The sequence below is a fragment of the Podarcis erhardii genome, assembly GCF_964252035.2.
Source record: "Podarcis erhardii genome assembly, chromosome: 9".
Taxonomy (NCBI): Eukaryota; Metazoa; Chordata; class Lepidosauria; order Squamata; family Lacertidae; genus Podarcis; species Podarcis erhardii.
In genome coordinates this window covers 50,755,387-50,780,756 of record NC_138512.1, presented here as the reverse complement: position 1 = coordinate 50,780,756, position 25,370 = coordinate 50,755,387, and the positions used below count along the sequence as shown (strand labels likewise).

At 41.1% G+C, this 25,370-nt stretch overlaps 1 protein-coding gene and 1 long non-coding RNA gene across 3 annotated transcripts in view; one reads left to right on the top strand and one right to left on the bottom strand.

The window, feature by feature from the left end:
* The window catches only part of LOC309350451, a 685,906-nt gene that overhangs the window by 96,897 nt on the left and 563,639 nt on the right, over nt 1–25,370 (bottom strand). The window lies entirely within an intron of this gene.
* Nucleotides 1–25,370, top strand: part of LOC309350557 (uncharacterized protein) — a gene marked incomplete at its 3' end in the record, with an annotated part of 123,527 nt that overhangs the window by 64,624 nt on the left and 33,533 nt on the right. The window lies entirely within an intron of this gene.

The following is a 25,370-nucleotide window of genomic DNA, read 5'->3' as shown; positions in this document are numbered from 1 at the left end:
GACAAATGACATTATTTTCTCTTTCATATATAGGCTTTGTTTTCATGCACTCTATAATTTGAGTTGTCGCATTTCTAAAGTGGCTAGGCTGGCTTCTTTTTGTAGTACAAACACACTGGCCCAAATTGGTAATCCTGTAAAAACACCAAATTAGGAGACTACAAATTTGGGGGCTTTGCAGTCCAGTTTGAGCTAGAAGATGTTGTTTTGCATGATATAATCCCAGTTCTTTCCATCTGTGGAACAATTGCTGGTGAGCGCCTTCCTGCTTTTTGTTTTATACTCCCTTTTTATCTACGGGCTATTTCACAAAACCTTACTGGAACCAACTCTGGCTGAGCCAATGTAAAGAAAGTGTTTGTATCCCATGTCAAAGCCTTTGAAAGATTCTCTCAGGTTAGGACATGGCGGCTGTTTTATGCTCAGAAGTAATATCTTGTCAGCAACACAAGGAGGAGACTCTTCATATATATTACAGCAGGGGCAGCCAACGTGAAGCTGTTGGACTGTAATTGCCAGGAGCCTCAGGCAGCATGGCCAATAGTCTGGGACAATGGGAGTTGCAGTCGAACACCACCGGGGGGACACCATGTTGGCTGACCCAGGATTATTATCAGTACTGTACACTGTTGGATAATATAGGTTTATGTGACTAGGAATGAGCTCTGTATCTATGTATCTGTCTCTATGACAGCAGCTCCAAAATACAGTGAAGCAAGATGTCTAGCGTTGCTTCCTGTGCAGAACCTTATGAACCGTAGATACTATGCAGGTTCATATAGTTGACAGTAAGAGAAAGGGGTGGATTCCCTCCACCCAATAAAATAGGCAAAGTCAGCTTGATCTGCCACACTTGCTATTAATAGCATTATGCTATTGCTACCGAGGCAAAAGTCACTACTTGAGCCTCAACAGCAGAAGTCCGTCTATGTCAGGGGTCAGCAAACTTTTTCAGCAGGGGGCTGGTCCACTGTCCCTCAGACCTTGTGGGGGGCTGGACTATATTTTGAAAAAATAAATAAATGATGCAAGAGCACCACGAGCCCCAGTGGCTGCTTAACCGTGTCTTGCGAGCAGCAGGGGCTGGTGGAGGCGGCGGAGGGACGATGAGCAGCACACAAAAGGGCTCCAGAGAGGGGCTGCTTAAAATGGTGGCCGCCCGAGTGCTGCTGGCACCAACAAAGCCCAGCCCCCTTCCTCCTCTAGGCAAGGCGGGGAGAAGCCAGGAGGAGGGAGGGAGGAGGCACTGCCCCCACCGCCATGTGAGGGAAAGAGTACGTGCACTGGCGATCCACGCAGCGATTCCCGGACTGTCCGCAGGCCAGATCCAGAATGCAATGGGGCCTGATCTGGCCCACGAGCCTTAGTTTGTTGACCCATGGTCTACATGATCAGACAAACTGAACGGCCATCAAAAATGTGCATTTTCATGCTAAGGCTTGAAGGACGACCTTATTCTTTGTCCCCATGACCATTATCGTTTTTTTGAGAGATGCCTGTTTTTCAGAAAAGTGCCTTGTTCGATGATGATGGTGGTGGTGGTGATGATTTATTATTTATACCCCACCCACTCTACTCTCTATCATGTAGATGCTGATTTCACATTTGTAGCAAATTTTTTCTACGTTAGATGCTTGATATAGGTTGATTGGCATCTAGGGCAGAGACATTGGTGATAGAGATCAGTATCCATTAAATTAAATCTAATCACCTATGTGACTTCCTTCTAATTGTAGGCTTACTATTATCTGCAAATATCATGTCGGTTAAAGAACGCAACAAATGGCATTTTGTGGACTATGATTGTGGCAAAACGGACGCAAGGGGCCAACAGCTTAAGAGCAACACTTTTCAGAGAGACACTGATCTATTACCTCTCTCTGAAATCAAGCCATCTACAGTGCCAGCTACAATAGGACCCCCGCTCCTTGTTCCGCATGCCTCAGCCTGTGCGATGCTCTAATTAATTTTGTTTTGTTTCAAGAAAGAGCTCTCCAAGTTCAAGCTGGTGCCAAGGGCAAGTTCAGAGACACAGCCAAGGAAGATAGAAAGGAACCGGCACGTAAAAGTGATGTTCTCCAGAAGGCACAAAATATGTAAAGGTCTAAATCTAAAACATTCAGTTATGTATGCCTTGAGCTTATTGCTCAACCTGCACTTCCCCGTTTCTCCCTTCCCTGGTGCCTCAAGGGGAATAAAAATTGATGAAACTACTTCCGAGAGCTGTTGGCTGTGTTTGGTGCTAGTTGGTGCACGTTCATCTCTCCCTGCCCTCCCCTCTCATTCACATTTATTAGTTCAGTGCCAAATTCACTTGGCTCACACAATGAAAGAAATGTTATCTTTCTTTAGACACTTCCCATTTAGGCTACACTCTTCAAAGGCACCTCTCTAAGCTGGTGCATTGAACTTTGCTGGACACACCAGCAGGCACTTTATTTCATTTTACTAATTGTAGTGGAATCTGAGGAATACTAGATGATTTGTGGGGTGAAAAGCTTCCTTGTGGATAGCTCCACAGCAGTGCCACAAGGAGCGATTTAACTCACCTTCCATCTGGTGACCATAAATGTGTGCAATATCCAGTTCCTCATCAGGAGAAACCTGATTCTTCAGTTGGAATAGGGACACTGTATATATAATCTTAGAGGCATTTTCTTCTGGAAGAAAGAGAGGGAAAACTAATGAACAGTTAAATCATTTAAGAATAATATTTCTCATGCATAGCATGTCCAAAGTCATTCTCATTTTTATCTTGCTTATCTTCACATTGGCCAACAGAGAGACTGCTGTCATTTCCAGGAGGGGAGAGTGAGTATGTGTTTGGGTCCTGTTTGCAGGTTTCCCACAGGCCTTTGTGTCTTTGTAGGCCACTGTGAGAACAGGATGGTAGGCTACAGCCTTTAGTCAACCAAACCAGAGCAGTCAAAAATGTGGAAGGTGGAAAGCACATTAACCTAAACCTTGACTTCCAGGCTTTGATGCAGCTCCTCTACACAGAGACTATGTATGTACAAGAAGTTTTGTTTGAAGGCTCTGCTAATGTGATCTGGAATACTCTGAGGTGCAGGGTTCCTAACAGTCTAGCAAGAAACTAGACACATGTCTAACTTACATGTACAAACAATCTGTGCAGGAGAACTGGATCAATGTAGGATGGTCAAGAGTAGGGCCACAAAGCACAGTGCCCACTAGCCCTCCACATACTGACTGTGCCCTGTTTGGGCTTAAGACCCATTTCACACAAGCAGTATTGCACATGGGGTTGCATGCCAGCTTCTGCATTTGTGGTTACCATGGCAGGTGTGGTGGGAGATCACAAAACCAGTGCTTAACTTATTGATGTGTTAAAGAGAGCATGTATTGTATAACAACCTAGACTATTATTAATAATAATAGTAGTAATAAGCAGCTGCTAAGTAAAAGAAAGCACATATTTACTCAGAAGTAAATTAATGGAACTCAAAGGGATGTATTCTCAGGTAAGTGGGTATAGGATTGCAGTTTAAGGCAACACACCGGTGGTGTAAGCCCCATTGGCCACAGTATTACTTCTGAGTAGAATGGTTTAGGATTGTTTTTAATCGGGTGTCCAAAACATAAGAACAACTTTTGGCATTTGCTTGGTTTGTTTTTCAACTTTTAGTTGAAGACCAGTTCATATAAAAATTATTGATAATGACTTGAAGATCATGGTACAAACAGAAATTCTAATGGAAATGCCAGCAATCCTGACACGAATGGCGCCAGTATAAATACTTCCAAACTGACAGCTACAAGCCCAGAGGCAAAATAAAAGCAAGTCTCTATCTTTCTATCTTTTTTTTTTTAAAAAAAGCCCTGTTTCTTGGCCTTCTGTTACTGGTGATGTCTCACCTAAAGTGTATCCAGTGACTCATCTTCCAATTACTGTTGCTGTCATTCTGGTCCAAATTAAGAGACGCTTTAGAAGATTAAAATAACCCAGTTGTGAGGCCTTATGAAAGCTTTGCTCTAAGCAACCTCTCTTCTCTCTGTTTATGTTCAAGAGGCTTTGGGATTCACGTGTAAAATACATCCCAGGAACAGCACATGGCCTTTGCCTTTGAAAATAAGACAATGAGAGAGTTGCTTTAAACAGGAAAAGCCTTTCTTTCAAAATAACCATTCACTCAATATCATCTTAAGCTATTTTCTGTGAGAGTTTGACCAGCTTCGGCTCATCTGAAGCTGAAGCTGATACAGGCTCGTCTTATCTTGAGCCCAAGCAGAGCGTCGTCACACAGCAGAAGGATAAGCAGTATGTGCTACATTCTTAATTTTATTTACACTCTATGCTGAGAGAATACAAACATGCATCTTGCCTCCGTGAGAGCAGAGAAGCAACCTCCTCTCGGAAACAAAGAACACCGAGAGAACAGTGAAAAACAGGAAACCAGTGAACGTCACATCCAGTCTCCCATTCCCGTGGGAATCCAACAGTAACTCTGACTGTGGAATACAAAACAATGTCCCGTGACTGCAGTTGCTGCTCAGTGAGGGAAATAGAAACCAACATCCTCCCCCTTTCTGTGAACATCACTGGGCAGCGTGTTCGTACAATATCAGTACAAACCCAACTTCTGCACATAGGTACAGTGTTGATCCCTTGATACAATCTTGGACAATACATCAGCAGGAATTTCATTACCTGGCATATAGGACACCGTTACGAGTCCCTTCTGAACACGTTCCCTAGCATGTTGCAACTTCAATTGCAAGTGCTTCGTGCTTTGCTTACAACCTTCAGAATTCAGCAAAGCCAAACATGCTTTGTTGTCCTGGTAAACCTGGATTGGACATTTGACAGGAATTTTCATGTCTTTGCGCAATTGTAACAACCATTCACAATCTTTAAGTGAATAAGACAGTGCATTCAGTTCAGCTTCACAAGTACTTAAGCTAACTGTTGTTTGCTTCTTGCATGACCAATCAAATAGACCCTGATTGTACATGTAGCAAACTCCAGACGTACTTTTCCTGTCTGTAGTGTCACTTCCAAAACTTGCATCTGCAAATATCTCAAGACCACCAGACTTCTGATTGTTAAATCTCAGTCTGTAATGCATAGTGCCTTTCAAATAGCGTGCTATGCGTTTCAGAGCTTTCCAATCCTTAACAGTAGGATTGTTGACTTGTCTGCTTAGCAAATTACAGCTAACAGCAATGTCAGGTCTTGAACATCTGGCAATGAAGTTTAGTTTGCCTAGCACACTTCTGTACAGTGTAGTGTCAGAAAATGCCTCTTCAGTGTCATCTACCTGATAACCTGTTGTCATCGGTGTGTCTACAGGGTTAGCATCCATCAGATTTAGTTTGCTTAACACATCAGCAATTTTCCGTGACTGGTGTACTAGAATGTTACCGTCTTGATCTCTCTCTATTTCCAGAGATAGGTAGTTGTTTACCTCACCAAGATCTTTCATGTCAAAGTGCTCTTTCAGTTGAGCTAGGGCGTTATTGTACATTGTGACATCTTTCCAAAAGAACAAAATATCATCAACATAAAACAAGCAATACAGCTTCTTAAGCTATTTTCAAGGGTACGTCAAATATGTTCAGATGGACATGGATTGCTGTTACTGCAGAGTGATTGGATTCAAGATATTGTTGAGGAAAAGGTTTCACCTGAATTAACTTCAGGCAATCTGATGCTTTGAAGGAAAAAGAGAAATCTAGCAAAGGTTCCTCACTGTGCTACATATTCATGAGAGCTTTGTGCAGATTCACAATGTATCCTGAAACCTGAGAAGCAGGTACAGTGGTACCTCAGGTTAAGAACTTAATTCGTTCTGGAGGTCTGTTCTTAACCTGAAACTGTTCTTAACCTGTTGCACCACTTTAGCTAATGGGGCCTCCTGCTGCTGCCATGCTGCCAGAGCACGATTTCTGTTCTCATTCTGAAGCAAAGTTCTTAACCCGAGGTACTATTTCTAGGTTAGCTGAGTCTGTAACCTGAAGCGTCTGTAACCTGAATCATCTCTAACCCGAGGTACCACTGTATGCACTTTGATGAGGTACAATTAGCTCCAGCTCAGATGTTTATAAGACAAAAGCTTTTTCTACAGTCAAAACACATTGATTCCACTGCTCTGCTCCTCACTGCTATGCATTTCTCATCTCTGAGCATGGGTTCTGTGTGCATACAGCCTCTATGCGTACATCTTATATATGCATGATCAGGGACCCTGCTTCTTTGAAGGGTTCCAGAACATGCATACAGAACCTATAAACATACAGCTAAATGCAGGGATGAGGGATCTGTGGAACTCAGGATATCAACAAGGCTGTGAAAGTTGTGTGATGCAGTTATGGCTGTAGCTATGAGGTGTTTTCCTATAAATTTACTTTCCTTAGTCTGATCTGATCAGAAAAATGTGTTGATGGAAGAAATGTTGGTGTCCTCCCAAGCAAGGCTCAGAAAAGAACTGTGGGGCTTTGCAAAAGCCAACCTCAAAGGAGAAGTGAGTTTTACATGCCCCTGAATTCTTCTGCAGCTGGGATTGAAATCTAAGGTCGGAAAGATTTACTGGCTCCTTCCACTATGCAATGCAGGGGAACAATGTTACCCACCATTTTTTGTCCCTGAATCTATTCATTTAATGCAAAGATTTCATTTAAATACAGGCAGATTTAAGAGACTGATAGATTTCTCCAGGCCTTGGATTCACTCAGAAAAACTCTCCACAATTTTCTGAATTTTGTGTGTGGAAGATCTTGCATAATTTCCAATGCACAGAGCTGTATTTCCCCCAGAAAGGCAATTCATCCTCCCGATACAACCTCCAGAATGTAGGTCTAGCTGACATCTGGCAAGTCAAGTTCCGCCAAACACACAACAGTATGTTATTTGCCTCCAGATAAAGTCAGGCCAGCCTTAGTTGAACATTTAATAAACAATTTCCTAGTGGAAACCACACATAACTTTACAAGGCTAGGGCTGCATCAATAAATCCATCATTCTGTTTTTAGATAAACATTAACAGAGATTAGAGAGCCAGGTCACCCTCTGAACTTCCATTCTTGTGTGAGTGTGCTGTCAACAATCAAGCTGTATAAACAAAGGTCTGTGTGTGCCTGTGCAGCAAAACGTCTCCTCTCTCTGTTGCCTCAGCTTCACTTTAGCAAGGGCGGAGCAGAACTGGAAATGTCTGTCTCCTGCAAGAAAAAATCTGGAGGGGAGCCAAATTCCACTGGTCCTACAGCTTCAGGGAGGAAAGAGTTGTAAACCAGCAATTAGTAATCCTGCTACTAAGAGGAAAGATTGCTGGGAAGTATAAATAGGGTCACTGTTTATACACAAGTTAAACTAGGAAGTGATCTGATTATATTGCTGCCAAAACGGCATGAGGGGGGAAAGAGCTCAGCTTGTGAGAATCACTGGGCTAATTCACATGACTCTTTCAGCAGGGCAAAATGTTGTTTGACTCGGCCTGCGAGCTGTTCTACACATGGTGTCGACTGAAGGCTAAGGGAAGTTTTCTGGCTAGCAATACTTCAGACTGCATGTGGGTTGTGTGTGTCCTATTCTTGAATTTTCCCTTCTTGAATGTGACAAAGCCAATACGCTGGGAAGAAAGGTCCAGCTTAGTATACAATACAAATGGAACAATTTAAGCAGGGCTTTCAGAAATGTGGCACACTCACACCCCAATCTACAGTGGCACGCCTCACATAATGTGTAGAATGGCTTGGTTGGTAAGGTGGTTCGCCAAGTTTAGTTGCTGGAAGTGATTTATCTGATAGCTTTGTTATATATACATGAGGTTATTATTGGTTGCTCTATCATAGTCTACTCAAGGGTGGGAAGGAGGTAGATTAGGATCGATTGGTAGATCTCTGAGTGATCTGCAAAAGATTAACAATGGCAGCAACAAAATGATTTCCCCCACCTAAATTAGGGTGCTGAAATGATGACGATGAGCCAGGAGTAGCTTTTGGGTGAAAGGACTGGGCTTGCTTCAGTTCTGGTACTGGGGGGGGGGGGGGTAGGCAATTGCCAGGCTCAAAATTGTTCTTTTATTCTAACAATATGTCTTTTGCAGTTGGTACTGACTGATACTGTAGATCTGGGGGTTTGATTTGACAAGCATACGGTCTGCCTACCATTGTTCTACTCAGAATTGTGGTGGGCATGGCCCTTTTGGTTCTTGGGCAGATGTCTTTTGCAGCACTGATTATTAAATCCCCTTCACTGTGTGCTCAAATTATAGCTTGGTCAGCACAGATACAGCACACTGGTGGATCAAAGGTGGCATTTGGGAATGCAATGAAATAACCAGATAAAAGTTGAACAAAATGGGGGACAGAATGGATTGGCAAGGGACTTCCTAACACTAATGTCACAGGGCATAAAATGCTGCATTTATAAGTACTATATGAATAACATTTTCATTCAGTTTTTTTTTTAAATAAAATAGATTAAGTCCAGTCTTAAGATTCAGTATGGAAACCAAATAAGTGATTGATCAATGGAATGAAATTGTACAAAGTAAGTCTTTTAATCTCAGAGTAGATACTCATTGTGTGAATTGTAAGTTAGACATGGCCCCTAGGAAGGTGGTTTCCACCCTTGAAGCTAATAGCAAAGAAACAGTAAATGGTCAAAAGAGGTGTTCACCTAGAAGTTTGAGCTTATTAGGTAATTTAACCACTAATACTAACTGCTCATCCATTCACCACTGGTTTTAAAACAGGTTTAAAACAAACACAACAGCCAAGAAAATTAACAGAAAAATTACAGTCACCCGAATGACAACAAAAAAAGTACAGATAAAATCAGTCAACAGTAAGAACGAAGTATTAGGAAAATAAGTTTTCAGAAAGTTGCAATATGGATCCCTAGGACAGGGAGTTCCAAAGGAGGCTACGATGGAGGAAGCCCTCTCTTGCATTTCTGCTAGCCACACCCAAGGATGGAGGATAAATAAGTTCGTTTTTTCACCTTGAAGTAAACTGAACTAATTATCTGGTCATGAATTAGATCAGAATGCACCTATTAATTGGATCACAAACTTCTCTGAATTTTGCAATGCAGTTTGGGTCTTCCCCCACAATCTTATTTTTCCATGTCTATTTTAGGAGTTAGTGCATTGGAAATCATTCAGAAATGTGCACTTCAGGAGCAGAATGCACAGAATATGTATACAATTTAAATGTGAATTTTTATGCATTTTTAAAACAAAGATCTGCCAAGAATGGGATTGACGGGATCTATTATTGAGACATACACAGATGACATGGAATGGGAATAGGATGATCCAGTCATCCCTCAGATGAGGGGTGGACATGCAAAAGCGCCTCCTTCGGTGACCTCAGTGTGTGGAAGGGATTGGTGGATTCTGTCCCTGCCTAAGTTTCTGTAAAAAGAGTTGTGCTTCCAAGGTGTTAGAATCTGGGCAGAAACAAGCATATAGAATCAGGATTCCAATCAATTGTTCCAACATGATCACCACATCAATCTGGTCTACTCTTCTTTTTGTCACAAGCTAAAAAAATGCTTTCCCCTATTGTTTTATTTATATCTTAATTTTATCAATTGATTCGTATGATTAATTGACTAAGTTTTCTTCAGCCGGGTGACTACTAACTAATGACTGGGCTGAGGTTCACAAGCAAGCATAGTATACACAACAAGACTGATTGGACCTGACAGGCACCAAGTTCAGAGCTGTAGGGAAGAATGACAGCATAAAATGAAGAGGAAATCATTTGTGACATGCCCTTCACTTAACTTATTGGCGTGTCATTTCCAGCCTAAAGTGTATGACGGATCTGAAGCATTATTTTAAAAGACGTCCCTCCCCTTCCTTTGCTTAGAGAAAGAGGTATTGTTAATTATAGCTTAATTTCACTTATGTTAGGGCCAAGGAAATTCTGTTACTGATTCACATTCACAGAATGAATGCAGATCAGGCATTAAAGTTCACGTAGTCTCTTGTACAACAACAAGTGAAACCTGCAACAAAATGTTGTAGGGCATCCTCACCTGCAATTAGGTGTTCTGTGCAGGATTCCAGATATTCCAGATTTTCCTTCCTTCCAAGCAGGGTATTTTTCTTCCCACCCCACTTTTGTCCTAGCTGACAATCCATATTTTATGGTGGCTCAACATGCTCAGTCTTCATAGGGCTGGATATATTTTTGGAGCAGGGAGATGTCCCCATAGATTTTTTTAAACAAAGTTTTTTTGTACTTCTGCAAACCTCAGTCTCCACCTTGACTCTAATCCTGTCAACACTCAACACCTGAGTTTGCTACTATCTTCGATTGCTCATCTTAAGTAGCACCTGAATTAGTTGATTTTGGACCTGTGAATGTATACTTGATTTCAATATGTTCCGTAGGAATTAGAGGATCAGGCGTAGCAATCCTTTGGCTTGTCATGTAAACTACAAGTTTCGATCTGGATCTATATCCACATTGCTCTGGGGCAGGTGTGTTCTTAGAGCATGAATATAGGTTGAAATCCTCTCATCTTCCTAAGCTTGTCCATGCAGATTAAGAGTTTTATTTGCTCTAATCATACACACAACAATATGTGTTCACACTTAGTCATACACTATGTGTGTGTGTGTGTGTGTGTGTGTATGTGTGTGTATGGGCAGCATGTTCAAAAATAGTATAAATATTATGGAATGCAAACTATTGTACTTTGGGAACACCCATCACCTCTGGCATTGGCAAGAACTGCGTTACATAAACAGTTATGCAATTAAAAAATATATTTATTAATTTAGGGGCAACAGAAAGGCACATGTCGAAAAAGTACCTTCCAGAGTTGGAAATTTCTGCAGTTCTAGAACTTTGGAACACACTGTTAGATTGGTCTCTGTGTGTGCAAGTGTGTCTTTGCTGTGTAGGGAATGGCATGCACAAGCAGAAATACTGCACTATTCACTTCTAAGTAAAGTCGCTCCTCTGTGCCTCTACAGGGCATTTACAGAGCAGGAATTACACTGGCTGGATGACAGTAGGAACTTGACTAAGTCTGCTGTGCCAGCAGATCTTGGAGGTGATCTGACATTGGGCTTATTATGCAAGCATGTCAGGAAGAAGGATGCCAGCATATAATTATGCTGGCACTGCCTCAACTCTGGTGCAACTTCACTGATACAGAAGCCCTAAATGGTGATAATGGGATCATGGTGGGGAGGAGCAGCCCTTTCCGAACATGGCTTTATTGATATCTTAAACCACGGTTTGCCAATTTGTTTGGGGGGGGGGGAGGCAATGGGCATATTTGGAATTTGAAGAAAATGTCCATGGTGCCAATCACACAATGGCTGGTGTGGAGCGTGCATGTCAATGGCTGCTGTTGCGGTGTGGCGTAACCCAAAATGGCTGCCACATCTAATAGAGCAGAGAAAGAGATAGGCTCACAAAATGGTGTGGGCATGCCTCTCCTGACCCTGCTCTGGACAACAATGCTTGCTCAAAGGCAGAAAGTCTTTGCACCTTTACTCTGTTCAGAGTGGAAGGAAGGCTATCGAATCCTGACATCCAATGAAACGGGGCTACAGGAGTGGGGGCTGTGTTCAATACAGGAGAGACCAAGCAAGCGAAAACAGGAGCTGAGCAGGAACATTGTGCATTGTGGGTTTTTGAGGGCATATCTACTGAGATGTATGCGCATGGCAGGCCTGCAGATTTGATGGTGGACCTGCTATTATATTAAGCATAGCCAGGCAGGATGCAGGGTTAAGAATGCAGCCAGTGTCATTTAGAAGAGAATCAAATGTTGAGTCTAATGGCAAAAAACTGTGATCAATGCAAATCTCCCTCTCCCCCGCCCCGCCCCACCTTAGCTCTGTCAAAACAAATAAATTTCTGGAAGTGGAATGTGCATACTGAAAGCTACCCTTGGGTTGTCTGTCTCATATACTGATTAGCTACATGAGAATTTGCTAAAGTAATTACCTCCTAGTAGTTGGCAATTACCATGGCAACCTCACCATCACAAGATAAATTCAGCCGTTAATGAAAGCACCACCACCAATGTGTCAACTCTGAAACATACATTATATGCCTTAAAAAGGGAAAAAGAAGAACCCTTTGAACAAAAGCCTTTCCTGACTAAATTGGAAAAACAGGTAGGCAGCATATTCATGCAAACTGTAGGACGGCCCCGAATCAGACAAGAGAATGGATGGCTTTCACCCCCCCCTCACTTTTCTGAACCCAGAATCTCTGACAGGTTAACCAAAAGTATCTTATTTCAACTCACACAATTGTACCTAATACTTACCAAAAGTGATTTTAACCAAGGGACAAGGCAAATTTGCAGTGATTTAAGGCAATTTATTTGTTCCATCTGAATATCGTGCAAAAATGTAGGTCTTTCAAATACTGCCTTTCAAATCTTAAGCTCAATTCTGCACATTTCCACTTCGTTTTGTGGTAGTCTTTTAAAAAACTCCTCATGAAAACCAGTGCAAATTCTTCCTTATATACATGCATAGCCCCTTGGGCTTGCCAATCGGTTCGAATCTATGCAACAGGGTGACCTTTTTTTTTTTTTTTTGCATGTAAATCTGCTGAATACACAGAGTTTTGAAAAGCAATTTATTCAAATGGGATGCATTTTTTATGTTATTTCCACTAATGTGCATGTTAAGACAAATTTTACCCTAGTATGTGCATTTTTGTACACATTGCTTGGTTGGAGAACAGCACTGCAAAATTTGGAGAAATACGAATTTCAATAGATGGTTTTGTTTCTGTTCTCATTTTGCATCAGAAAGTGAAAATGAGGTAGGTTTGCCTTTAAATGTGACCTGAATCAAATTTCTCCCCAGCCCCTACTCAGAACAATCCTGTGAGCTAAGTTAGGCAGAGAGAAAGTGATTGTGAGGCCCAAGCTTTTTGGCTAAATGTGAATTTTTTGTGGTTTCCCTGCCTTCTTATCACTCATCCTTGCCTCTCCTTACTGCTTGATGCACCAGCTCCTGGCAGCCTTGGAAAAGGCCCAATTTGCCTCGGGATTCAGGCCTTGGCCAAATCCGGTGCACAACTTTAATAGATCCATGATAGATATGGATTGTGACTAATGTGCTGTGTAAACTACTTCCCAAACCAAAGGTGGGAGTGTACTGAAGCCAGAGTAAATGGTTGTGTGTACACAGCCTCTGTATTCTTTCCAAAGGTCTTACTTTCCAGATATGAAGAAGTCTTTAATGTTTTCCAAAGAAACATGTTTCTTCAGGTTGATACAGTGAGCAAATTATGATGTCGCCCGCAGTGTTTCTTTTCCAATGTAGCTGCCTATGGGCAAATGTTGGCGGGGTGCACATAAGAGGAGTAAATAAATAAATAAAAAGTTATACTCCTCTTACTGTTTGCAGGAATAAGGTGTGGAGTATGTACCTAGCTTTGCCATGACTCCATTGTTTACAGTGAACTCCATTGTTTACAATGGAGAACTGATGGAGGCCAAAGGTACAGCCTTGTTTCGCTGGGGGGGGGGGCGGATTTGGAGAAACTGTGAAGTCACAAAACATGCATTTTGCGGTATAATACTATGACATGCCCCTCACTTCTCCACATGCTTTCCAGGAGCCCAAGATTACCGCCACCAGGTTTAGTTTCCCCTGGATAAGAGAGAGCTGGAAGCCTATCCTGTCTTTGCAATTTTTCTTTCATTTACAAATTTACAGTCAGAGCCTACTGGAGGTAAGTAGATCCCTAATAATAATAATAATAATAATAATAATAATAATAATAATAATAATAGTTAATAAAATAGGCAGCAAACCAACAGGTTGTGTTTGTGGTTCTCAAAACAACAGCATAGATCTTTAGGGGGGCACCCTCAAGTCCATTTGCTTCCAGTCAAGCTAAACTCCTCTCTCTCCCTACAGTCTCATTTCATGCCTCTTTATGTTCACCTTATATGATCGATAATATTCTAAAGATTATGGTCATCTAGAAACATTGGCCAAAACTGGCCCAAGCCAAAAGCTGGGGTGGAGAATATTTTTCAGCCTGAGGGCAAAATACCATTATGACAACCTTCCAAGGGCCATAGTGTATTTCAGTCGTGGTGCGGCTAGAGGTAAAAGTAGGCAGCATCAAGGATGTGACTTTTGTGTTTGTATAGTGGCATACATTTCAACCACACAATTCTCTGCATATCTTCCTCTACCACCATCCTCCGTCCAAGCAAGGAAGAAGCATTATCACAGTTCAAGGACATATTCCAGCCAGGCAAGAATACTTCAGGGTGTACAACAAGTCCACTGATGAGTGTGACCTGGAAGGAGCAGCTAGAGAGACATGTGGGGCACATTTGGCCCCCAGGCCTCAGATTCTCCACCCTATAGGCCCTTTTAACATATCTGTGTGCACATGTAAGTGATATAATTCCTTTTTAAAGCAACGCAATAACAAAGGCCCAAAAACATAAAACTACCTCATCACAATGTTATTGAAATTAAACTATTTGTTGTTGGAGATTCAGAAATATCAGTCTTTTCCACCCTTACTAAATACAACTCATGCATGGGAAATCAATTATTCAGCCACATGGCTAAATTAATCACAGAAGCGAGCAGTCAAAAGCAGTGTTTGCTATAGCGTACGATATAATGTTACACAATTACCCAGGTGTACCACAGTGGCTTTTCACTCAACACCTCTGCGTATTACCCAGACACTGCCAGACACAGGATGCTAAACTAGATGAACGGGTTGATATGGCACCTCCATTGTTAACTAGATGTTTGGAAATTAAAACTCTTCATAGAAGTGCACGCCTTAAAAACCTAACATGAACCGCACATCTTAAAAGCTAGTACCATTCAGTGTTGGTTGTTTGTAAGTATTTTAACAAAAGAATGCCCTCAGAATGCATGAAACTACTGTTTCGCCACTTGAACACAACTGAAAAGCAAAGTATAGGAAAGCATAATGATTAAATCTGTTGAAGCAATTAGAAAGGTCTGCAGCTTGGTGGTAGAGTGTGTGCTCCACACACAAAAGGACCCGTATCCAGACTTTGACATTTCTAGCTGAGAGTTGGAAATCTCTCTCTCTGAAACCCTGGAGAACTGCTACCATTCAGTGTAGGCAAAACTAAGTTAGATAGATTGTTAATCTGACTTGGTTTAAGGAAGGTCTTCTAGATACTGACAAATGTGCACACAAGCCTTTGGAATGGAATGATGCTAAATAAATTTATGAAATTGTGCTTTTGCAAATAAACAATTTGATCCCCAATGGAGCCATGTGACTGGAAAAGAGAACTTCATGGGGGGGGGGGGGGAAGAGATGCAAAAAAGGGAACAAAGAACAAAACATCCACAGACATTTGCTTGCTTTCCTCTTCAGTTTCCAGAGTTTCCAGCTATACAAGAACTTACTTGGGATGTAGGATGTGGGAAGGGATGTAATTTAAAGCTATTATACTTAGTGAAACAGTGCTTAGTGAGAACTGCAGGATTAAAAAATACTACTGTTTTTGTTGATGCTGTTGTCGTCATCAACATTGGCTTTGTTCACGTAATTTATCTAACGCACATCAATACTTCTAAATGAAATGTTTGCATTTCTATGAAAATCTTTGCCCAGGCATTCAAAGATGAAAGCAGTGAGACTTACTGCAACTAAATAAAGTTCTCCCCACCCTTTCCCCCCTTATTGCATGGGGACAATCTATACAGGCTTCCATGCCACAGTAGTCAGTATTGTGCGTGGGCATGAATAGCCACAGCTTGAATCTGCAGGATGCCAAAGGCTGTGAAAAAATATACCTTTCCCAAAGGAATTTAAACAAGTGTGACTGAATGAAAAGCTTAAGAATTTGCCTTTCACAAGACTTCCTGTCCAGTGTCCAAAAGGTTTCCTGCCTGCTTTGCATTCAGACATATAAATCCAGTCTAGCTGAATTCAAGGTATATAAAATGCAGGCAGTTCTCCTGTTATGGGTAGGATCTCTTGGCGGATATAAACTGTCACAATCAATCAAAGTCTAGTGAAAAGGCTGCATTCCAGGTGGCATGCATAAGTTTGGTTGGAATCCCAATCTTTCTAGTACTAGGACTTTATATGTGAGAATCACTTCTTGCATTAAAAGCAATTGTGCATGGGAAGAACAATGCGACTACTTGAAACGTATAGGATTCGGCAGATGAAGTAAATGCAAATGTGAAGGGACAGATCTATAGCAACCGTCTATAAATTTCCTTCCATGGAATGAATGGTAACATGGTGACTTAAATGATTGAAGCATGCACTAAATGATTTAGACATCATCGTTGTCTTATGATATTCTGTTTCATGTTTATTTTCTAGGAAAAAGGGAAAAAAAACTTTGAAAAAGGCCAAGGGATAATTCAGCAAGTTTCTTAACTAATGAGCACAATGGCATGGTCAAGAAGGTACAAATTTCATTGATTTTGGTGAGAGAAAATAAGCATGTACTTATTTGCTTTACTTAAGTAGAAATCTAGCATGTGAAGGAAATGACTAGACTACAACCCTTGACTCTAATATGCTAGCTTTCTATGATCACATCATGGCAATCCACCGTATAAAAGTTGACCTAAGCCATAAGTCCTTTTGCACATGTTTGGCATATGTATGGTTCCAACACATGGCAGAGGAGTTTGCTGCCCTTGCCCTGACTTCTGTAGCCCTATTCAGGCATCTCTAACAGCGCTTAAATGAACCCACAAGGACAGGGAAGATGTGTGAATGTGCTAGCTCAGACCCTTACACAACTTAAAGGACGATGGTCTGCAGCGGGGAAGCTTCATGTAGTTGTGGAGGTACTTGCACGTTTTGGAACCCTGATTTTTCATGCAAAATAAGTGCATGGCCCAGCCTACCCCACAATCCAATATCATTGCTGTTTTCTAAAGTCATTTCATCATATTTGACTAAAGGATTAAGAACAGCCCCACTGGGTGTCTATGGGAGGCCCCAAGAAGCAGAACAACACCACTCTTTCTCATTTGCAGATCTCAAAAAAAACCCCTCACTCCTGTTTCTCTCACTTTCTGCTATTTGCACATGCTAGAAGACTTGTATGTGGGAACTGCCATTAATTTGTTGGTGACACACAAATCCTGTACATAGTCATTACTTTTCTGAGCCTTCTGTGGTTTTTTTTTTTTTTTAAAGCTAAAATGCTTGGGCAATTTTTCAGTTTATTTACTTACTTACTTATTTAGTTGCAGCATTTATGTTGGCAGCCCAATAACATCATTCTCTGAGTGACTCACAAATATAACAGAGACATGGACTGAGGACAAATGCAATCCAGAAGACAGAATGTTGGACCTGGAGATGAATTGAATGCTTGCCCAGCCAGGAAATCACAAAGCAGCATTGGGCATGTCACTCCTTCACCTTGCCATTAAGAATTTCCACTTTGTGGGTTTGTTTAGTTTAGAACAGGGATGGGAAGACTGTGACCCTCCAAATGCTATCAGCCTCAGACAGCATGCTCAGTGTCCAACAATATCTGTGGTGTGTGGCAGGGCAAGGGAGACAAATTCCCTACCCTTAGGTTAGACTATCTGTTTATTCTTTTTGTGAGAGTGAGACTGATACAGACGGAAACTTTTTTTTTTTTTAAATATTTTTATTGGTTTTACAGAATAAGAAAAAGAAAAAAGATAAAATACAAAAGTTTCATAATTCATATTTCTTTTACAGAATCTTTTGGACTTCCCCACATCTTCCCGAATCTGCATTATTTATAGTACCAACTTCAGCATTTTGTTCTCTTATTTCATCACTTATTGTATCTTTCATTTTATCATGTTACCCATTTCCACAAATTTATAACCCAATGTTCATAATACGAAATCTTTAGCTATTTATTATCTTATTTCATTACTTATTGTATCTTTCAATTCATCATATTACCAAGATCGAAATTATTATAACCCTAATCTTATGTATTTTAATTAAAACATAATGCAATAAAGATTTTTCTCAATTCCACCTCTACCTTCTTGTGCCTTAGTTTTCATTTCACCTAATTGCAGTTGCTGGGGTTAGTATTTCCTAAAAAGTGCATTTTCTTAACATTCATACAACTTATAATGTTTTTGCAAATAGTCCTTAAATTTTTTCCAGTCCTCTTCCATTGTTTCTTCTCCCAAGTCTCGGATTCTGCCAGTCATTTCAGCCAGTTCCATATAGTCCATCAACTGCGTCTGCCATTCCTCCAGTGTGGGTAAATCTTGTGTCTTCCAACACTTTGCGATGAGAATTCTTGCTGCTGTTGTAGCATACATAAAAAAAGTTCTGTCCTTCTTTAACACATTCTGGTCTACAATGCCCAGAAGGAAGGCCTCCGGTTTCTTGGGTAAGGTATATCTAAGTACCTTTTTTAACTCATTATAGATCATTTCCCAAAAGGCCTTCACTTTCGGACATGTCCACCAGAGGTGAAAGAATGTCCCTTCCGCCTCTTTACACTTCCAACACTTATTATCAGACAGGTGGTATATCTTAGCAAGCTTGACTGGGGTCATGTACCACCGGTATATCATTTTCATAATATTTTCTTTCAAGGCACTACATGCCGTGAATTTCATTCCGGTGTTCCATAACCTTTCCCAGTCATCAAACATAATGTTATGTCCAATATCCTGTGCCCACTTTATCATGGCGGATTTGACTATCTCATCCTGTGTATTCCATTTAAGCAGCAAGTTATACATTCTTGAGAGTAATTTGTCTTTAGGTTCTAACAATTCTGTCTCTAATTTCGATTTTTCCACCTGGAACCCAACCTTTTTGTCTGTTTTAAAAATTTCCCGAATTTGAGCATAATGCAACCAGTCTCGCACCTTGTTTTTTACACTTTCAAAACTCTGCAGCTTCCAATTGTCACCAACTTTTTCAATTAGTTCCCAATATTTTGGCCAGTAGGCCTCCATGTTGAGTCTCTTACGTGCCTTGGCCTCCGCCGGTGAAAGCCACCTTGGTGTTTTACTCTCCAATAAGTCTTTATATTTTGTCCAGACCATAAAAATTGCTCTTCTAACAATATGGTTTTTGAACATTTTGTGAACTTTAACCTTGTCATACCACAAATACGCATGCCACCCAAAAGCGTTATCAAACCCTTCCAGATCTAGGACATCAGTGTTCTCTAACAAGAACCAATCTTTCATCCAGCAGAAGGCTGTAGATTCATAATATAACCTCAAGTCTGGCAGGGCAAATCCCCCCCTTTCTTTCGCATCTGTTAGTATTTTAAACTTAATTCGGGGCTTTTTGCCCTGCCAAACAAACTTAGAAATATCCCTCTGCCACTTTCCAAAACATTCCACCTTGTCCACAATCTGCAGGGTCTGAAACAAAAATAACATTTTCGGCAAAACATTCATCTTTATAGCTGCTATTCGGCCTAACAAGGAAAGTTTTAGTCTTGTCCAAATTTCCAAATCCCTTTTAATTTCTGACCAACATTTCTCATAGTTATCCTTAAACAAATTCAAATTTTTAGAAGTCAGGTACACCCCTAGGTATTTCACCTTTTTAACCACATTTAATCCTGTCTCTTTCAAAAACTCATCTGCTTCTGTAGACGTTAAATTCTTTACTAAAACCTTAGTTTTTTGCTTATTCAACTTAAATCCCGCCACCCGACCATAATCAGAGATTAAATCTAAAACTCTTTTTGTGCTAGGAACTGGCTCCTGTAATGTTAATACCAAGTCATCTGCAAATGCTTTCAATTTGTATTGTTTCACTCCAACCTCAATGCCCCAAACTGACCGGTCCTTTCTAATCATGTTCAAAAGCACCTCCAGGACCGAGATAAACAATAATGGGGATAGGGGGCACCCTTGTCGTGTCCCTTTTTCAATATTAAATTCCTCCGTCACCACATTGTTTACTATCAATTTAGCTTTTTGTTCTGAATATATTGCTTCTATACCATTTTCAAACCCCCGTCCCACTCCCATCCCTTCCAAATTTTTCTTCATGAACATCCAAGAAATGTTGTCAAAGGCTTTCTCCGCATCAATAAAAATTAACACCGCTCTAGTGTTAATATTTGTTTGTAAGAGTTCCAAAATGTCAATAATGTTTCTCGTGTTGTCAAACAAATGCCTACCCGGGAGAAAGCCTGCTTGATCTTTATGAATCACTTCATTCAATACTTTTTTAAATCTATTAGCCAAAATATCTGCAAAAATTTTGTAATCCACATTTAGGAGTGAGATGGGACGGTAGTTCTTAAGTTGAGTCTTTTCAGTTTCTGTTTTGGGAATCAATGTGATGAAAGCTTCTTTCCACGTTTCTGGTGCCTTCTTACCCTCCATGATCTGGTTGCATACCTCCATCAAGGGTTGTATCAAATAGTCCTTCAAAACCTTATAATATTTGGAGGTAAGTCCATCAGGGCCTGGAGATTTGCCTAGTTGGAGGTTCTGTATGGCACTCTCGATTTCCTGCTGTGAAACTTTAACATTCAGGATTGTTCTCATTTCCTGGGAAATTTTTTGTAATCCGTTAGTTTTAATAAATTGATCCATCTCAGATTCTTTCTGCGGCCCTTGTGCATAAAGATCTTTGAAATATCTCTGGAAACATTTTCTGATTTCTTCAGGTTTCTGAACCATTCTCCCTTCAATCTCTAGATTTGTAACTGTATTTAGTTTTTGTCTTTTTTTCAACTGCCATGCTAGCAGTTTCCCACACTTGTTAGCTGATTCGAAAGATCTTTGTCTCATTTGTTTAATTTTCCACTCCACTTCTTGATTTATCAGTTTCATGTATTGGGCCTGGAAAAATTTCACTTCTCTCAGCACTTCCTTAGACTTGGGCCTGGATCTTAATTTTCTTTCTCCTTCACTTATTCTCTCCAGTATCTTCTGCTTCTTTTCATTCCAGAGTCTTTTCTTTACAGTGTTTTGTTGTATTAGAAACCCTCTCATGACCGCTTTACTTGCGTCCCAGATTGTTCTTTTTTCCACCGTAGTGTTTAGATTTATCTCAAAGTAATCTTTTAAAGTTTTTTGGGCCTTCTTCACAATCTCCTGATCTCTGAATAAGGTGTCATTCATTTTCCATCGGAAGGATCCGGTTATGTTTAGTCTCAATTCCATTTTCAAAGCATTATGGTCGGAGCAAGTTTTTGGGCAAATTTCCACTTTTCTAGTTTTAGGTGCCAGTCCTTTAGTTGTCCATATTTGGTCGATTCGTGTCCATGACAGATGAGCTTCAGAAAAGAAAGTTCCTTCTTTTCCTAAGGGGTTCTTGACTCTCCATATATCAATCAAATCCATATTGTCCGTCATTTCAAAAAAAGTTTTAGGTAGTCTGCCATCTTTTGTTATATTTGCACTCTGCGACTTATCCATGTTTACAGAAACAACCCCGTTCATGTCTCCCAACATAATGATGTTGTTATAGTCTAGATAGTCCAGTAAAGTCTCATGCAGCTTCTTAAAAAATTCCGATTTTCCATCATTTGGTGCGTAGATTCCTAATATCAGAAATTTTTCTCCGTGTGTGTGAATTTCAATAGCCAAGATTCTGCCTTGTTCATCTTTAAATAGAAATTTCGGTGACAGGCTCTCCCTTGCATATATCACTACTCCTCTTTTCTTGACTCTGTCCGAAGAAATAAATTCTTGGCCTAGCCTTTTATTAATTAGCACTTTCCGATGGAGCCTTGTCACATGTGTTTCTTGCAGGCAAATAATGTCCAATTGTTCTTTCTTCAAAATGTGAAATACCTTCCTTCTTTTTTCTGGAGAGTTTCCGCCATTTATATTCCAACTAAGAAGTTGCAGAGACATCCTGAATCAGTTTGTAGGCCTTACAATGGGGTGTTTAGGATTCCCCCGTTCCCGGCGGTGGTAATGATGGTCCAGCTCCAGGCTGTTTAGTTTCTGGTAGTGGAGGTGGCCAAGACGCAACTGCTCCTTTCTGGAGGTCTTCCCCGTTGTCGTGAAGAAACTTCTGCTGGTCCTCTGGTGTTCTAATTCTTACTTTCCTTCCTTTATAGCTGAATGATAGTCCTTGCGGGAACTCCCACCTGTAAGGGATTGTGTTGTTTCTCAGCAGCTTTGCCAGTTCTATGTATGAGGCTCTAAGATCCAATAACAATTTGGGTATATCTCTATAAATTTCAGCCTTTTTACCTTCTATCTCTAAAGATTTTTTGAAATGTAGGCCTAGTATCTTGTCTCTTTCTTCTCTTGATCTCAAAATAACCAAACAGTCTCTGGACTTGTCTTTCTTCACCGATCTGCCCAGTCTAAATGCAGTCACAATTTTAAAGTCTTTATCTTCTTCTATTCCCCAAAATTTGGAGAATAAAAGTGTCAAGAATCCCTCCAAGTTGCCTTCCTCCAATTCTGGGACAGCTCTCAGCCTAAGGTTATTTTCCTTGTTTCTCAATTCAACCATCGACAAGTAGGCCTGTTGTTCCCCTACCTGTCTTTGCAGGGGCTTGATTTCACCTTTAATCTCATCAACTTTTTTACTTGCTTGCTCCGCTTTTTGATAAGCTTCCACAGCTAATTTATGATTTTCAGCTGTAGCTCCTTGTAAATTCTCAATTGCCTGAGTATTCTGAGAGACCTTTTCAGATAGTGCACTAATAGTGGATGTTGCTTGGTCTATTTTTAGTGATTGATTGTCCACTTTTTGATTTAAAATTGCTAATTGTTCTAAAATTTGTTTCAAAACTGTGTCAGATCCTCCTGTTGCCATGTCCTCTTCAGCAGGCTGTTTGGCCTCCACCTCCTGTGCTATCAGGACGGTTGGAACAGATGATCTGCGGTGATGAGCTAAGGTTGTTTGGACAAGTTGCACAGGCTTCCTTTCTTTTTCTTTTTCTCTTTCTCTAGCTTTTGCTGCTCTTGTTTTCCCTGTGCCACTCATTCCACACCTGCCTCTTGTTCAAGGTCAAGTTATCCTTTATTCCATGAGAAAGCAAGTCCAGAGTACAAACAATTAAACCACAAAGATTCCAAACAAAGTATGTTTCCCAGGCCTCTGTAACTCCACAATCCTCTAGGGGGAGTATCTTAAAATTTCAAGGAAGGAGAGGATTTTTCCGCCATTTAAAGTTTCTATGATCTCTTTTTTAATTTGTAATTCCAAGACAAAAGGAAGGTTCGCAGAGTCCTCTACTTTTTAAACTAAAGCCACAAGGAGCCAGAGAGGTATCTGCAACAATGTTTTAAACATTGAAGTCTCAATATATGTAGCAACTTAAAATCTTGTTACTGTAGTCCGCAGTTTGACAGCTCAATTACGCACTGACAGCCCGACGACTTGCGTTCTTGAAACAAAGTTCCAAATACAAGTCCCGTAGGCTTAGATAAGATCTCTCTTAGTCTTTTGAATAAGAAGACTGCAAATTCTGTAAATGCACAATAGTTCCACTTTATAAAGTTCCCTTAAACGCCTCAGCGCTCCTCTATGTCTATGCTTTGATCTTGTAAGCAGTATCGGGGGACGGACTTCCTTTTACTCGTCTCCCGTTTTCAAACCCGGAGAAAAAAATATTTTAAGTCCAAATTGTAGTTCACTTTACTCACGGGTATGTTACTTGCCAAATTGATGTTCACAGGAAGAAAGGTCGGCGCTCATCAGCAGCAGCCGCGCGGCTTCGCCTCCCGCAGAAAGAGCGATGAACTCACAGCGCCGCTCCCCCTTTCGCGCTCCGGAGCCCCTTACGGGGTCCCTTCGTCGCTTCTGGGGGGGTTCCTGGCGCCCGCCGAGTCCCACGGCCACGGGCTCCCTCTGCCCGTGGTTTTTCCTAACGGGTCGCCGCTATGCCGCAGCGAGCGACCCTTTTCTGCGGAGCCCCTCTTCAGAGAGTGAAGAGGACCGCCATCGCTGTTTCGCGCCGCCTCCGGAAGTCGATACAGACGGAAACTTTTAAGCTTTTAAATCTAATCACTCACTCAATCAATCAATTAAGGAATTTTCACACCAAGCACACTTCCAAGCAATAAAATACGATATACTTGCATATTATCAGGCCCCATTGAGAACTTAACATTTTCCATTGAGTCTCCTTTAATGAACTGATTCTATTTGAGCAGTGCTGTTGTTGTTTTTGTTTAGTTGTTTAGTCGTGTCGGACTCTTTGTGACCCCATGGACCAGAGCATGCCAGGCACTCCTGTCTTCCACTGCCTCCCGCAGCTTGGTCAAACTCATGCTGGTAGCTTCGAGAACACTGTCCAACCATCTCGTCCTCTGTCGTCCCCTTCTCTTTGTGCTCTCAAACTTCCCCAGTGCTAGGTGAGTCTTTTTAGCTTGGATGGTCTTAGCGCTGAGCTGAAACATTTCTACCTCCAGCAGCTGCAAACAGCTCCCCATATCCCACAAGTTTTGCATCCAGTCACGGGGGAAGGGGAACAAGCTCCCTTTACAAGATGCACATTTATGTTGGGATGCCCACTGCAGAGGAATGGCAACCTGATTTAAGAATGTATTTGGATTGACATCTGGATACACATCCAAATGCAGGTGCCATTGTAGACACAGGAAGGCAAGAAGCTGCCTTATACCAGATGAATCCGTTGGTCCACTGAGCTCGGTGTTGTCTACACTGATTGACAGTAACTCTCTAGTGTTTCCAGTCCTACTGGCAACTGCTGGAGATTGAAATTGGGACCATCTGCATGCAAAACAAATGCTGTACCACTGAGCTACTGCTCTTCCCCTGCATTGAACCATCATCATATCACATATTTGGATGTGCATCCATAGAGAACATTGGCCCCAGGGCCGTCTTTAGCATATGCTCCACCACAGTGCAAAGATCCGCCTAGCGCCCCCAAATTTAGTTTAGCTGCCCCCAGATGAGAGTAGGATTGCCATATGTCTGGAATTTCCCAGACATAGGCTGTATCCGGTTCTCGAATGGCAGCCCATGTCAGTAGTGTAGAAATCTCGATTTTCTTTTGAGATTTCACAAAAAAGCTCAACACTTTTCACTTTTTGAAATATGGCAGCCCTAGATGGGAGTCCAGTAGCATCTGAAGGACCACAAGTTTCCCATTCTTGACCTATATTATTGCAAGCACCAGAAACAATGGCTGCACATGGGTATGGAAAGATGTGCAAAAGAGTGAAAGGTGAAAGTGGGCTTGTGAGTATTTTTGTAGCCCCTGAAATGATTACCTTTAGAGAAAATCAAATGTCACATAAATGTAGAACCCAGATTTTACTCTCAGTAGCCAATTGCTATATTCATAGTTCCCTGCCATTATCTTCTGGCACCTTTTGAAATTACGAAAGCTACTGGCATCCTTTCTTATTATGAGGAAAGGTTTATATCCACTTTTCCCTTCTACTGCGAGAAAAAGAAAGAATGAACTGAAATTATAATGTACTCTCATGCAATTTGGCTCTTAA